Here is a 14,308-nt window from a genome sequence, read left to right as displayed (position 1 = left end):
TCTAAAATGGTGTGAGGACGAGAATGCAATATGGAAAGTACGCCGAACGAGCTACGTTTTGGGCAAAGAACTATGGAAGATCCACATGCAGCAATGTGGGAAGACGGGCAGTGGAGCAAGGCCGGAGGGGATACCTGGAGGTCATCAGGATGTAAGTAGGTGAGCGGCGATAGGCGGAATCTGCGAGCAGGTGGCGTAGGCCCTGCCGCACCGGGGCTTGGTCCGAGAGAATGGCGTGTACCGAAGATCGGGACATGCTGCCTCGGCGCCGTCGAATGGAGAAACGATGCACTTCCTCCCTTTCCCCCGGCGGACGGGATGCGGCCGGATCAGTGACTAATGGTGAGAAAGAGAGAGGCCACCGCACTCCCTTTCCCCCGGCGGACGGGATGCGGCCGGATCAGTGACCAACGGTGAGAGAGAGAGAGAGGCCACCGTAGCCTTGTGTGAGATACTCTGAAGAGCGACAAACCAGGTAGGCATGCTCCATTGTATATAGTGAGCGGACTACCTTTTTCTCCATAAAAAGTCGGTTTACATTCTGTGTACATGCCATTGAGCGCTATAACTTTATTTAAAAGTAACACGACAACGCGTCAAGTCGAACTTTGTTTCGTGCACGTGTGGTACACGACCTCCCTAGGTAAACAACCGCTACAGGCATTCAAATTAGCACGTGGGCTGCCATTTCGTAAAGAAATGAGCTCCACCGTGTACCCGTGCGGGTGTGGCTGGGCACGAAGCGTGAGTACGTGCACGGTGCACCTATTCTCTTCTTGTATACGTACACCACCTACGTGGGGTTGTGTGAGAGAGATACAAACCTAGATAGATATAGTGTGGGGGTTCTTGAGAGTTTTTTTGGGGGGGGGGTCAATCAAAAAATGTAACATATGCAATGTGTGTGAAATAGAGTCCTGGATATAACATATATATAGAGGGGGCGATCCACGAGAAGAGAGTGGAGCTTTCATCGGCTTGAGGTGTCCATAGAATCGAAGAGAGGGATGATGTGTGTGTGTGCGTGCGCGATCGATAAAGAGTGCCATCGAATTTGTGTGTGCCCACGTCAAAGATATAGAGTGGTTGGCCTACTAGAACGTGAGAGGGGACATGTGTAGTTTGTCTCTGTGGCATGGATACCTACCTGCAGCGCTCGACTATCGGTGTGTGGTGGGGGAAGAGGGAGGCCCAATTAACTATAGAGGTTCAATGGCTAGTATATGTGTGGAGGAGGAGAGAGGCCTACCTCATGTATTAAGGAGATCGATCTGCCTCATGTATTAAGGGAGATCAATCGGCATCCATGCATATGTGCAGGAGAGGAATAAGGTTGGGAGAGAGATAGAGCTAGAGTGTTGGAGGGGGTGGTAGTGGAGTTGCTTCTAACAAATGGTGGGATGGGCTTGCTAGACAAACGGAGGGCACGCCCGCAATATCAATAAGAGAGGAGATGGCTGCTTGTTGTCTGTGCACGTGTGTGTGAGAGACGGGTCAGGAGGCATGCACGAATGATGAGGGGGGACGATGTGGCTGTGGTAAGTAGACGTAACTACATAGGAAGATCAATCACCCTTTGTTAGAGAAAGGAGAAACATAACTTATCAGGTACGTCGATTGATGGGGGGGTAGTTAAAGTCGATCTAGGTATATGTTGGGAGACCGATCGGTATACATGCATGTGTGTGTTAGAAGCAAATGAGGCACGAGGAGAAGGATAGAGAGAGAGGGATGCATCTAGGAGGTGGTACGAGAGGCATACTATATATCGAGGGGGAAGGAGTGTGCGAGTACGAGAACGATGAAAAGAGTGGTGGGAGTGAGGCATGGACGGTGACAAGAGAAGAGGGGAAGCTTGTGTTTGTGCTAGGCACACCTAGCTAGCGAGGCATATCGATCGATGTGTGCCGTAAAGAAGGAGCTGGGGGGCCTACACACACCGTGGGTGAACGACCTAAAGTGAAAAGACGAATTTGCGTGATGGATCTAGAGAATGCTGAGGGAGGGTGAGAGGGATGCGGGCGTGTGCATGCACAAGAGAAAGTTAGCGCTAGCTACAAAGATAAGAGGGTTGTGTGGGTGTAAAAGACGAATAGAGATCATATATACTTCATTATAAAAAGCAAATTTGGATACTCGAAGAATTTATCATAGTGTTTTAAACCGACGCATGTGTGAATATATATAACGGTGATACACATGGTGTGGTTATGAACATGTTATACTACATTTAATATATTTTATCTCTACTCTTATAAGAAAACGGAGTGGTTGATGATGGTGTGCCTGCCATCCTGCATTATAGGCCGTCTGATTTATATCTGGCGGATAGCAAGGAAACTATGATGGTTGAAGTTGGCAACAATCATGATTGTAGATTCTTATCGAAATAGAGAAACGAATTCAAATTTAGTTCGAATTGCAGCGGTAGTATAGACATTTGGAATGCACTAAAATGTTGGTATGACTAGGTTACATGCATTATACAGCAAGCGAAAAAATTTAATCGGACATAACATGGATTCATACTCCCTCCTTCCATCTATATAGGGCGTAATGAGATTTTTAAGACCGCCATTGACTATTGACAAGATTAATAGTACATGACATGCACAATGTGAAAGATATATCATTGAAAGAACCTTTCACAAACGAATTTAATGGTGTGCTTTGTGTAAGTTGCATGTCATATATCATTGCTCTAATATTTGGTCAAAGTTAGCATCGAAAAACGCATTAGGACCTATATAGATGGAAGGAGGGAGTAGCTTTGAATAGCATTTGTATAGTAAAACGGGGCAAGACTCTCTCTTTGTGTGGTGTGAATAGTTTTATTTTTTTGTTTTCTTTTTAGTTGAGGGAAGTGCGAATTGATTTGGTACGTACAAGTACAATATTACTACATGTTAGGCTTCTCCCTAAAATTCAACACGTGTCTTGTTATATCCCGAAAATTTAGATATCGTGCTCCCAAAACTGGCACCTTCACAACCCACACCTTGCTATCCCAAAATTACAACGCGCGTGAAAACTCCCTCCAGCTACCAAATCCCGACACGTGAAATCCCGCTTCTAACCCTGAGCCGAAAGGGCCGCTAGTTCAAATCGGTGGGGGGTACTTTTGTAACACACCCTACATTTTGGACAAGCGCATCCCTAAGTCATGCTTCACCCCCTCCCATCGCCCCCTTTTCGCCATTCGAAATCCCAGGTCGCCATAACCTCTCTGCTCCAGCCACGAAACCCCACCCTCCTTCGTCCGCCACATCACCGCTGCCCAGCCGGAGCCTCTTCCCCGACGACGTCGTCCATCACAATAGCTCGACGTCCCTCGTCCACCTCCCCGAATGAGGATTCGTCGTCCATCTCGCCGTCCCGCCAGTTCAGCCGCCCCGTCCTCCACCTCCAAGGAGCTGCTCCAATGATCGCCTCGTCTATTGCGGCTGCTCCATCCCCACAACACCGCCTTAACCTGCTCCACCGGAACCACAACATCCTCACCGACTCCTCGGATGAAGCCGAGGCCTACTCGGAGCCACCAAAGAGGTTATACACTCATCGCATCGCACCTTCTCCTTAACTCGACCTCCCGGTGCCGACGGTGCTCCATCCCGCACCCCCATGGAGCGGCTACCTTGAAGCCGGCGCCACGGATGACATCTCAACGGCGGTTCTCCCCCAGTGCGAGGCCCCTTCGGCGGCAGCGTCCATACCAGCTGGATCTACTGCTAGTGCTCCGGCTCTCGCTCGCTCACTCGCACTGCTGCTGCTGGTCTGGCTCTCGCTCGATCGCTCGCTCGCCCAGCTGCTGCTGCTGCTCTCCCCCTCGCTTGTGCTGCTGCTCAGCTCCGATTAAGCCACACTTCAGTCGACTGAATCAACTTTTTGGTTAGTCGATTTTTAGGGGTTGGGGGGGCTCGCCGGAGTCAAGGAAGAACCACCCGCAGCGGGGACGGGGGCTCACCTGAGAGGCACCCCACTATCTATCTTAGGGTTCAGGGTGGGGGGCGGGGGGCCTAGAGGGCTGGCTGGGGCGGCGGTGGGGAGTTATTTCGGGGCGGCGAGGCGGCGCTGGGGCCGGCGGTTTGGCCGGTGGTGGCTAGCGGCTCAGGGGTGCAGGTTGAAGATGAACTGCAGGCCCTCCCTAAACTACATGTCAAGTGCCTCTCTGCTACCATTGCGTTCAGTTTCGACAGTAGCATTCAGATTCCATAGTAAATTTTAGTTTCGACAATTAAGTTCAGAGTCAATAGTTTTTACCTCATTTGTTGTAGTCAGGTGGTTTTTGGTGATGTAAATTTTACATCCATTTTACATCATCTATTGGAGATGCTATTAGAATCCCACTTGAGATTGACGATGTTTGACTTGTGTTGCTTCAGCCTTGACGTCATACGGCTCATCGGAGCTGCTCCAACGACAGAACAATCCATCACAACAGAGCAGTGCCCTGGACGCTGTCTACAGATTCCTCAGATCTTCCTCCACACCTCCGACAGCCACCTCTGCCTCAAGTGCTTCAGCGACCAACCCAATGATGCTAAGGTCGACACGGCTACAGCAAAGAGGTTGTACACTTGTTGCATCACTTATTACTATACATTCACATCGATCCATTAGGGCTATTTTGGTTCAACGGAAGAACATAGCAATAGGGAATTTTCCAATGGCACTCTGCTATTCAATTATTCATGCATTTTGTTGAAAGGAATGAAGCAAAACATCCACCTGGACCTACTTTTCAAAATCCTATGCATGAAAACAAGACCAAGTGCATTAGTGCCAGAATAAGATTCTAACTGTACACGCTTTCATATGGTTTCACTTTATTTTGGCCATGTTTCTTTGCATTCCTCTGCTCTTCCAATTTCTGTAAACCAAACACCCAGGTTGACAGAAATCCTGTGTTTACAAATGCTCTATTTACCATGTGCATTTTCCTATCCTATTCCGGTGTTTTTCCTATCCCTGTGTTTTAAGAATCATGCAAGCCAAATGAGCCCTTACAGAATTACTTCAGTTATAGGTACGTGTCGAAGGGAACTTTGTGTGGTTTGTCCTGCTCCTGCCACGATGTCGTCCACCTCACCTGAGCTGCTCCATCGACAGAAGCATCCATCAAACCAGACATCACGACTCCTGACCGTATTTCGCCGCCTCAGATCTCTTTCCCTGCCGCCGGCACACCGCAATGGCATCACCATCAACGACTCAGCAGATGAACCTGAGGAGTACACGGGTCCACAAGAGAGGTCGCACTCTTTTGTTTCTGCTTATGTTATGCATTGCTTAAACTTACCTGCTACTTTATCATCCTGTTCAGCTCTTGGACTCCCAAGTCAGGTCCAAATTAATGTTCAAACTTGAGTTTCTAAATTAGTTGTAGGGCACATATCGAGGCAACAATGAATAGTATGTCTGTCTAATATCTGGTTCACCTAGGGTATGAATATGTTGTTCATCTTGGGTGGGAAACAAATAGTAAAGCAATCATCATCTGTCTTTTTATTAATTTAAAGCAATCATCAGCCTGCTATCATTATTTTTGGATCCATCCACTGGTTGTTACCATCACTCTAAATTTCTGCATGCTCTCCTTACATAATCTCACCATATTTTTTATGTATGCATGTCAGATATTGTACACAGTCATGCTGAACATGTAGAGAAAAAGAGAAGAGTTCTGAGGCGGTGATATCCAGAGGAAGATATTTGTTCTGAGGAGGATTCAGATGGCGCTGACCACTCCTATTTACCCCCCAAGGTGTTTGCTCTACCTTGGGATGATGATGTTAGTCATATCATGCATATGTTGCCTTGCAGTGCCTACTTTTGACATCATATATGTCATCTGCTTAGTTTAGACATGTTCTGTAATGCCACCTGTTTAGTTTCTATATCATATATGGGAATTATGCAGTCTCATGTCTTTTAGCCAGCCATAATATATATGAAATGTGTAATGCCATCCTGTTTAACGAGGCATCATATATTAGAATGATATCTTGCCCATCCTTTTCTTCATTACATTTCCATTTGTCGACAATGTTTGTACATTAAACTACTCTTCCTGTGAATCAGCCATTTGGGTGGGAGATGGAAAAATCTAGAGTGAAAACAAGGCCTTCAGAGCAGACAGTGCTACCTGTCGAAGCAGATCTCTTGTTGGGTCTCGATAGCTCCTCAGAGATGGATTCAGAGATAGATGACCAGTCCTATTCCCCCACTAAGGTGTATGCTCTAACTTGGCATGGTTATACTGCTCATATCATGCATATGGTGTCTTGCATTGCATAGTTTAGACATCACATACACAATAGTCAACACCATGTTGTTAGTTCAGACATCATATCGAATGTCCTCTATTTAGCATATAAATCACATATGTGAATTAAATGATGCGATCCTGATTACTTAGATAACATGTAGGTGCATTATGTCATGCGATCCTGTTTAGTTATTCATCATATCTTTGAATTATGTTATGCTATGCTATCCAGTTTAAATAGACATCATATATGTGAAATTATGTCATGCTATCCATTTTAGTTAAAGAATATACATGTCAACTATTTCATGCCCTCTTTTTTCCACACTATCTATTGCATCTGTCTCTCATACAATGTTTGTACATTCAACTATGTTTCCTGTTTATCAGCCATTTGAATTGGAGCGGGTGATGCCCGTATCTAGCGGACTAAAAACACGGTCTTCAAATAAAACAGTGCTACCTCTTGGTGGAGATAGCACCCCGGTTGTACATGCACAAGAACCAGCCCTATCACACATAACCCAAACTCTCGCAGATTGTACCCCTACTGCCATGGACAGAGAACCCGCTTCACCCAATCTAACCCCAACCCCAGCCGATAGTAACCCAGTTCCTATTGACACATCACCATCTCCACCACAGAGCTCCCAAACAAGAGCAGTTAGTAAGGCAGCTCCAGTGCCCAAAGGGCCAGTACTATCACGGCGAACCCCAACTCCACCAGTTAGTACGCCTATTCCTGTGGAGGAAGCACAACCAGCTAGTCGTAGTTTAGCATCTGTCGCATTTGATGTTGTTAAATCGTATGTGCGTATCTTCCCATCTTGGAAATATTATACTAAAGATGAAGGAAAATGCCAGTTGCAGGTGTTTGTCCAAGAGTTATGTGTAAGTAATGTTATTCATGGCAATTACTTTGCTTCGTCCCATACATCCTACCTCCATGATGGTTATAATACAGCAAATTTTCCCATTTTTCTCTATAGATAAGGACCGATTTGGAAACTCAGGATGAGGTAACCTGTGCTAATACCTCTGTTATCTTCAAGAATGCTTGGTGGCAGTATCAGAATTACCTAAAGAAAACGTACTTCACCAGCAAAGAAACTCATCAAATTCCCTTATGTTCTCCTGAGACACATTTACTGGACAATGACTGGGAATGCCTTGTTCTGTATTGGTCCCGAACCAAGAATGTGGTAAGGTCTATGAGCTCATTTTCTATTTTTAAGTATTATATTCTTGTGTCTTACTGTACTCTGTTCATGTAGAACAAGTGCCTAAACCTGAAGAACAACTGGTCTAATTTAAGATTCCATTGCTATCATAGTTCAAAAAAGCGCTAGGTGTTAATTGTGCATTTTGCCACCGCCTTGCGCTTTGCTGACCAAAGCGCATGCTTATGCGCAGTTATGCACAGATTAAGCATAGTTATGCGCAATGCGTTTTGCCAACGCCTAGAGCCTAGGCGCGCTTAAGTGCTCACTTAGGCGCGCCTTTTTTAACTATGATTGCTTTGCTCTTGTATCACTGTATTTACTCATACAAACTTATTTTTAAATTGAAGGATCCAATCGAAACTCCAATGGCACAGCAGGTATGTTCACGCATGTTTCTTTAACAGGTTTGCTCTTATCTGTTGATTTCAATTTCAATTGTGTATACAGTTGACTTTCATATCATGGACATTACTAGCATCACAACAGAGCCAATAGTGTTGTTGTACATGTGGACCCGTGGTACCCATCTGAAATCTTGTTATGCCGTGTAGGTTCCCACGCTTTGTATTCTTTCACTGCTGCTTTGTCTTGAACTGATATGATTTGAACCGTGTCTCTATTTTGATTTGGCAAGACAATGCGGTGACCATAGGACGTAGATATATGTTTGTTTGATGCTTTTATTATGTACTAGTACTTGGCAATAGAAGACTTGGTAGTTTAATCCTGTCCACCTTACTAATGAACTGGTTCACCGAAATGAGTTTCATATACTACTACATGCTAAACTTGTTATGTGTCTGCTTGTTTCTTCTTTTAGAATACTGACAGAATATTGGGGAAGAGTGCCTTGTTAAGCAATGGTAAAGGAACTAATGCAGATAATGTTCAGGATAGTGACACATCCTTGTTGGTCTTCAACAAAGCTGATAAAACAGCTAAGGAAGACTATCTTGAAGACAGCAAGACAACCCCAAAGTCTTGTCTTGGTTTAGTGTTCGAGTTACTGGCCACTACCGCTTGCACAAGCTATTCAAACTCACTGTCTGAATTAGTTCGGTTTCTTAAGTATCAACTACAAGCTAAAAGACATCGATCAGCTGTGCTGCAACAAGAAGCGGAAGGACTGCGGAAGTCCCTGGATCATTCAGATGCATACTTTCTGGTGCAACAGCAAGTGTTGGAGGATTTTAGCGCCAAACAGGACAAAGCTAATAAGCTTGCTAAGCTTATTGCCAGCATGGTGGATACCCAGGATAACGTTTCTTGAGCTCTTCTGAAGTTGTTTTAGTTATTCTCTTGTTTTGTTGTCGCGTTTATTTGCACTGGTGGCCAATTTCTGACAGCAAGTGTATGTAATGTGCTGCTTTGTTCCCTATATTTGCACTGGTGGCGAACTTTGATGCCCAGTGGATGTAATATGTGTAATAGCGGTAATAGGCTAGCATTAATTGCTTGCTTATTTATTTCCTTATTGTCTTGTTAAGTTGTAGCTCATAGTCACTGCAATTCTTTTTCTGTGTTTTTCTAGTGGCCACAATAGCCTATTTTTGGTAACTAGGCCAAAATAATCATGGCAACACATGGACTATTGTAACCATGGGCCTCTTGCCGGCCGTATGATCCATGGGCCTTCTTCCGGCCATAGGATCCATTGGCCTTCTATACGGGTCGTAGGATCCATTGGCCTTTTATACGGGTCGTAGGATTCATGGGCCTTCTATGGGTCGTAGGGTCCATGGGCCTTCTATGGGCCATATGATCCATGGGCCTTCTATGGGCCGTACTATCCATGGGCCTCATACGGGCCGTAGGATCCATGGGCCTTCTACGGGGCGTATCATCATTTCGCTAAAAATGGGTCGTACCATTCATGGACCATAACGGGTCATTAATTGGCAGTATTTGATAACTCTATGAAAACAGGCCAACGGGTTTTTTTAACATGAAAACGGCCCAACATATTAATGTTCCACAAATGGGCCGACTGTAACGATGGGCTGAATTTGGCCCACAAGCAGAAAATGACAGTAACGGGCCATATGTAACTGAATGCTGCAAATGAGCCCAAGAATCAATGGGCCCTGAGAAAACCGAAAGATAACTTGGGCTGGAAACGACCCAATGGAATAATGGGCCGTTAATGGGTATAAAGTGATACATTGTTCATTACGGGCCAGTTTCACCATAGGCCGTTAATGGGCGAAGAGTTACAAAGGGCCTCATATGGGCCGAAAGAAGTCATGGGCCGCACATGGGCCAGAAGTTAAAACGGGCTGGAATCATATTGGACGGCCCACATGACGCTACTGGGCCTAATTCGGAGAGGTCATAACGAGCCCTGGATTAGCGGGCTGTAAATGGGCTATATGTGAACAGGCCGTTAACAGGCTTTCCGTGGGCCGGCCCGCGACCTTTTGACCAAGTCAAACGGGCCGGCCTTTTCACAGGAATGGGCCTCTGTTGGGCCGTGCCACGTGTCACCGTATCATAGGTGCCTTCAGTCTAATGAGTGGATGACATCTGTCCAAACGGTGAGCCGACACGTGTTTCCTCCAGCCAATGATGATTTTACATGTGGAAAATCCCCATTGGTCGGGGCTGTTAATGGGTTATCGGATCCAAAACCAAACCCGATAACTTAACGATGTTCCGTGACGGTGGATGCCACGTGTCGGTCACCCTTGACGAAAGCACTTCTGTGACGCGCGATTTATCGTCATGGAAGTGGACACTTCCGTGATGATAATATTGGTAATGTCATGGAACACTTCTACGACAGCACATGTATGACTATCTTGATTCTGTCATAAAATCGTCATGGATGTACATGGATGACAAAAAACACGACCTACTGTGACAAAAACACGTATCATCACGGAAGTGTATTTTTTTGTAGTGTACCAATCTAAGGTTTTGGAACAAAGATCGGATACAAGAGATGAACTAGGGTTTGAGAGGAGAAGGTGCTGGTGAAGATGTCGATGGAGATTGACCCCTCCTGCTGAGAGGATCGATGGTGATGATTTCCCCCTCCCGGAGGGATGTTTCCTCGACAGAACAGCTTTGCTGGAGCCCTAGATTGGTTCCGCCAAGGTTCCGCCTCGTGGCGGCGGTGTTTCCTCCCGAAAGCTTGCTTATGATTTTTTTCCACGGTAAAAGACTTCATATAGCAAAAGATGGGCAACGGAGGGATGCGAGGTGGCCCACGAGGTAGGGGGCACGCCCAGGGGGTAGGGCATGCCCCCACCCTCGTGGACAGTGGGTGGCCCCCCTCTGGTATTTTCTTCGCTCAGTATTTTTTATTAATTTCAAAAATAACTTCCGTGGAGTTTCATGACTTTTGGAGTTGTGCAGAATAGGTCTCGAATATTTTCTCCTTTTCCAGCCCAGAATTCCAGTTGCCGGCATTCTCCCTCTTCATGTAAACCTTGTAAAATAAGAGAGAATAGGCATAAGTATTGTGGCATAACGTGTAATAACAACCCATAATGCAATAAATATCGATATAAAAGCATGATGCAAAATGGACGTATCAATCATCATGTCGTGTCTCGTCACGACGAACTGTAGCAACGGTGCATACTCATGAAGAACACTTATACCTTGAAATTTAGTGAGGGATCATCTTATAATGCTACCACCGAACTAAGCAAAATAAGATGCATAAAAGATAAACATCACATGCAATCAAAATATGTGACATGATATGGCCATCATCATCTTGTGCCTTTGATCACCATCTCCAAAGCACCTTCATGATCTCCATTGTCACCGGCTTGACACCTTGATCTCCATCATAGCATCGTTGTCGTCTCACCAACTATTTCTTCTATGACTATCGCTACCGCTTAGTGATAAAGTAAAGTAATTACATGGCGATTGCATTTCATACAATAAAGCGATAACCATATGGCTCCTGCCAGTTGCCAATAACTTTGTTACAAAACATGATCATCTCATACAACAATTTATATCACATCATGTCTTGACCATATCACATCACAACAAGCCCTGCAAAAACAAGTTAGACGTCCTCTACTTTGTTGTTGCAAGTTTTATATGGTTGCTAAGGGCTTCTAGCAAGAACCGTTCTTACCTACACATCAAAACCACAATGATTTTTTGTCAAGTGTGTTGTTTTAACCTTCAACACGAACCGACCATAGTCAAACTCGACTCAACTAAAGTTGGAGAAACAGCCAGCCGCCAGCCACCTGTGTGCAAAGCACGTCGGTAGAACCAGCCTCATGAACGTGGTAATGTAATGTCGGTCCGGGCCACTTCATCCAACAATACCGCCGAATCAAAGTAAGACGTTGGTGGTAAGCAGTATGACTATTATCACCCATAACTCTTTGTGTTCTACTCATGCATATCATCTACGCATAGAACTGGCTCGGATGCCACTTTTGGGGAACATAGCATGCAATTTCAAACAAGATTCCTACGATCACGCAAGATCTATCTAGGAGATGCATAGCAACGAGAGGGGAGAGTGTGTCCACGTACCCTCGTAGACCAAAAGCGGAAGCGTTAGTTAATGCGGTTGATGTAGTCGAATGTATTCACGATCCAACCGACACAGGTACCGAACGTACGGCACCTCCGTGTTCGGCACACGTTCAACTCAATTGCGTCCCTCGAAATCTTGATCTAGTAGAGGGTCAAGGGAGAGTTCTGTCAGCACGGCGGCGTGTTGATGGTGTTGATGATGTGATCCACGCAGGGCTTCACCTAAGGACTACGATGCTATGACCGAAGGAGTAAACTATGGAGGGGGCACCGCACACGGCAAAGAGAACAATTGATGTGCCTTTGGGGTGCCCCCTGCACTAAAAAAACACTTCCGTGATGATACGTGTTTGTCACAGTAGGTCGCATTTTTTGTCATGCCTGTACATCCATGACGATTTTATGACAGAATCAAGATAGTCATACCTGTGCTGTCGTAGAAGTGTTCCATGACATTACCAAAATTATCATCACAGAAGTGTCCACTTCCATGACGATAAATTGCACGTCACAGAAGTGCTTTCATCAAGGGTGACCGACACGTGGCATCCATCGTAACGGAATGCTGTTAAGCTATCGGGTCGGGTTTTGGATCCGATAACCCATTAACAGCCCGGACCAATGGGAAATTTCCACGTGTAAACTTCTTATTGGCCGGATGAAACACGTGTCAGCTTGTCAGTGGGTCAGATAGGCGCCTATGATATGTCGACACATGCGACGGCCCACCACTGGCCCATTTAGCTTACAAAGCCGGCCCATTTGACTTGGTCAAAAGTTAACGGGCTGGCCCATGAAAAGCCTGTTAACGGTCTCTTCGCAAATAGCCCATTTTACGGCCTCGTAACTCATGGCCAGGCCCTAAATGAAATTGGCCCAACAACGGCATGTGGGCCGTCGAATATAACACCAGCCCGTTTCACTTTCAGCCCATGTATGGCCCACGACCTCTTTCGGCCCATATGAGGCCTTTGTATCTTTAGGCCCTTTAGAGGCCCACGGTGACTCTAGCCCATAATGAACAATAAATTTCTTTATAACCGTTAACGGCCCGTGATTCACATGTTCCCTTTCCAGCCTGTGTTAGCTTTCGGCCTATTGACAGCCCGTACGTTCTTGGGATCCTTTCCGGCCCATGATTACTTCCGGCTTGTTACTGGCGTGTTCCCCTAATGGGCCAAATTCGGCCCGTGGCAAGAGTCGGCCTGTTTCTGGCCTGTTAACCCGTTGCGCCGTTTCTAGCCTGTCCTATATTCCGGCCCATTAATGACCCGTTATGCCTGTGATAGAATTAAGCCTTTGATGGCCTCGGGCCTATTAACGATCCATTACTGTGTTGGGCTGATACCAATTACGCCCATTTACGGCCCATGTAGACCCATTTATCTGATGGCCCGAGGCCCACCGATTCTACGGCCCTGTTGGAGGCCCATTTATCGACGGCCCGTAGGAGACCCATGGATCCTATGACCCGTAGCAGGGTCAAGGTTACCACGGTCCGTATATGGCCCATGGTTGTTGCGGCCACTAGCAAACCAGGGAAAAAGAAGTCTAGGAAATAAATAAGGCTGAAACTAACGCCAGGCTATTAAGGCGATTGCACAGATTGCATCCACTCGGCATCAAAGATCGCCACCAGTGCAAATATAGGGAACACCCTACACTATACAAAAATGGCTTGCTGTTTTTTCAGTCGGTGGTTGCACATTAAGAACAAATTTTTTATCGCACCAAAACAAATTACAAGTATAAAACAAAAGGAAGGTTGGCATAGAAGTTAACAATCTAGCAGATAAATGCACCACCAGAAGTTCAGAAGCTCAATTCATTTGACCTGACTGTTATGTTTTCATGTTGTATTGTCCGATGGAGAACCATAACCTTCGCCTTCATTTCTCCTAGGCTCCTGAACAACATAGAAAATGTTTGATAGTCTAGATTCAAAACCATGCATATCTTGACGACATTGAACAATGTCTCTCCTTGTTTCACAAAGGGTCTCTGTTAGGGAATGGACTTGTGTCTGGAGCGCAGATACAACATTGTTTTGAGCTTGCATATCTTGATCATGAGGCAGTTTGGACGAGATTGCCTTAAAAACCAACCCAGTATTACGCAGGAACGTGCTTTTGACACTGTTAGTGGACAGCTACTGACCCACTGCAGCAAGAGTTGACATTGCGGTTATAGTTGCCTCACCACCTTCAGAAGGTGGTAGTTCCACCATTTTTCCATAGCTCGCTGAAAAGTTGAATTTTTACATTAGTAGTACCAGAACAGAAGATATTAAGGAGGCAGCAAA

The sequence above is a fragment of the Triticum aestivum genome, chromosome 4B, assembly GCF_018294505.1.
Source record: "Triticum aestivum cultivar Chinese Spring chromosome 4B, IWGSC CS RefSeq v2.1, whole genome shotgun sequence".
NCBI classification, from domain to species: Eukaryota; Viridiplantae; Streptophyta; class Magnoliopsida; order Poales; family Poaceae; genus Triticum; species Triticum aestivum.
This window is presented reverse-complemented; position numbering follows the sequence as displayed.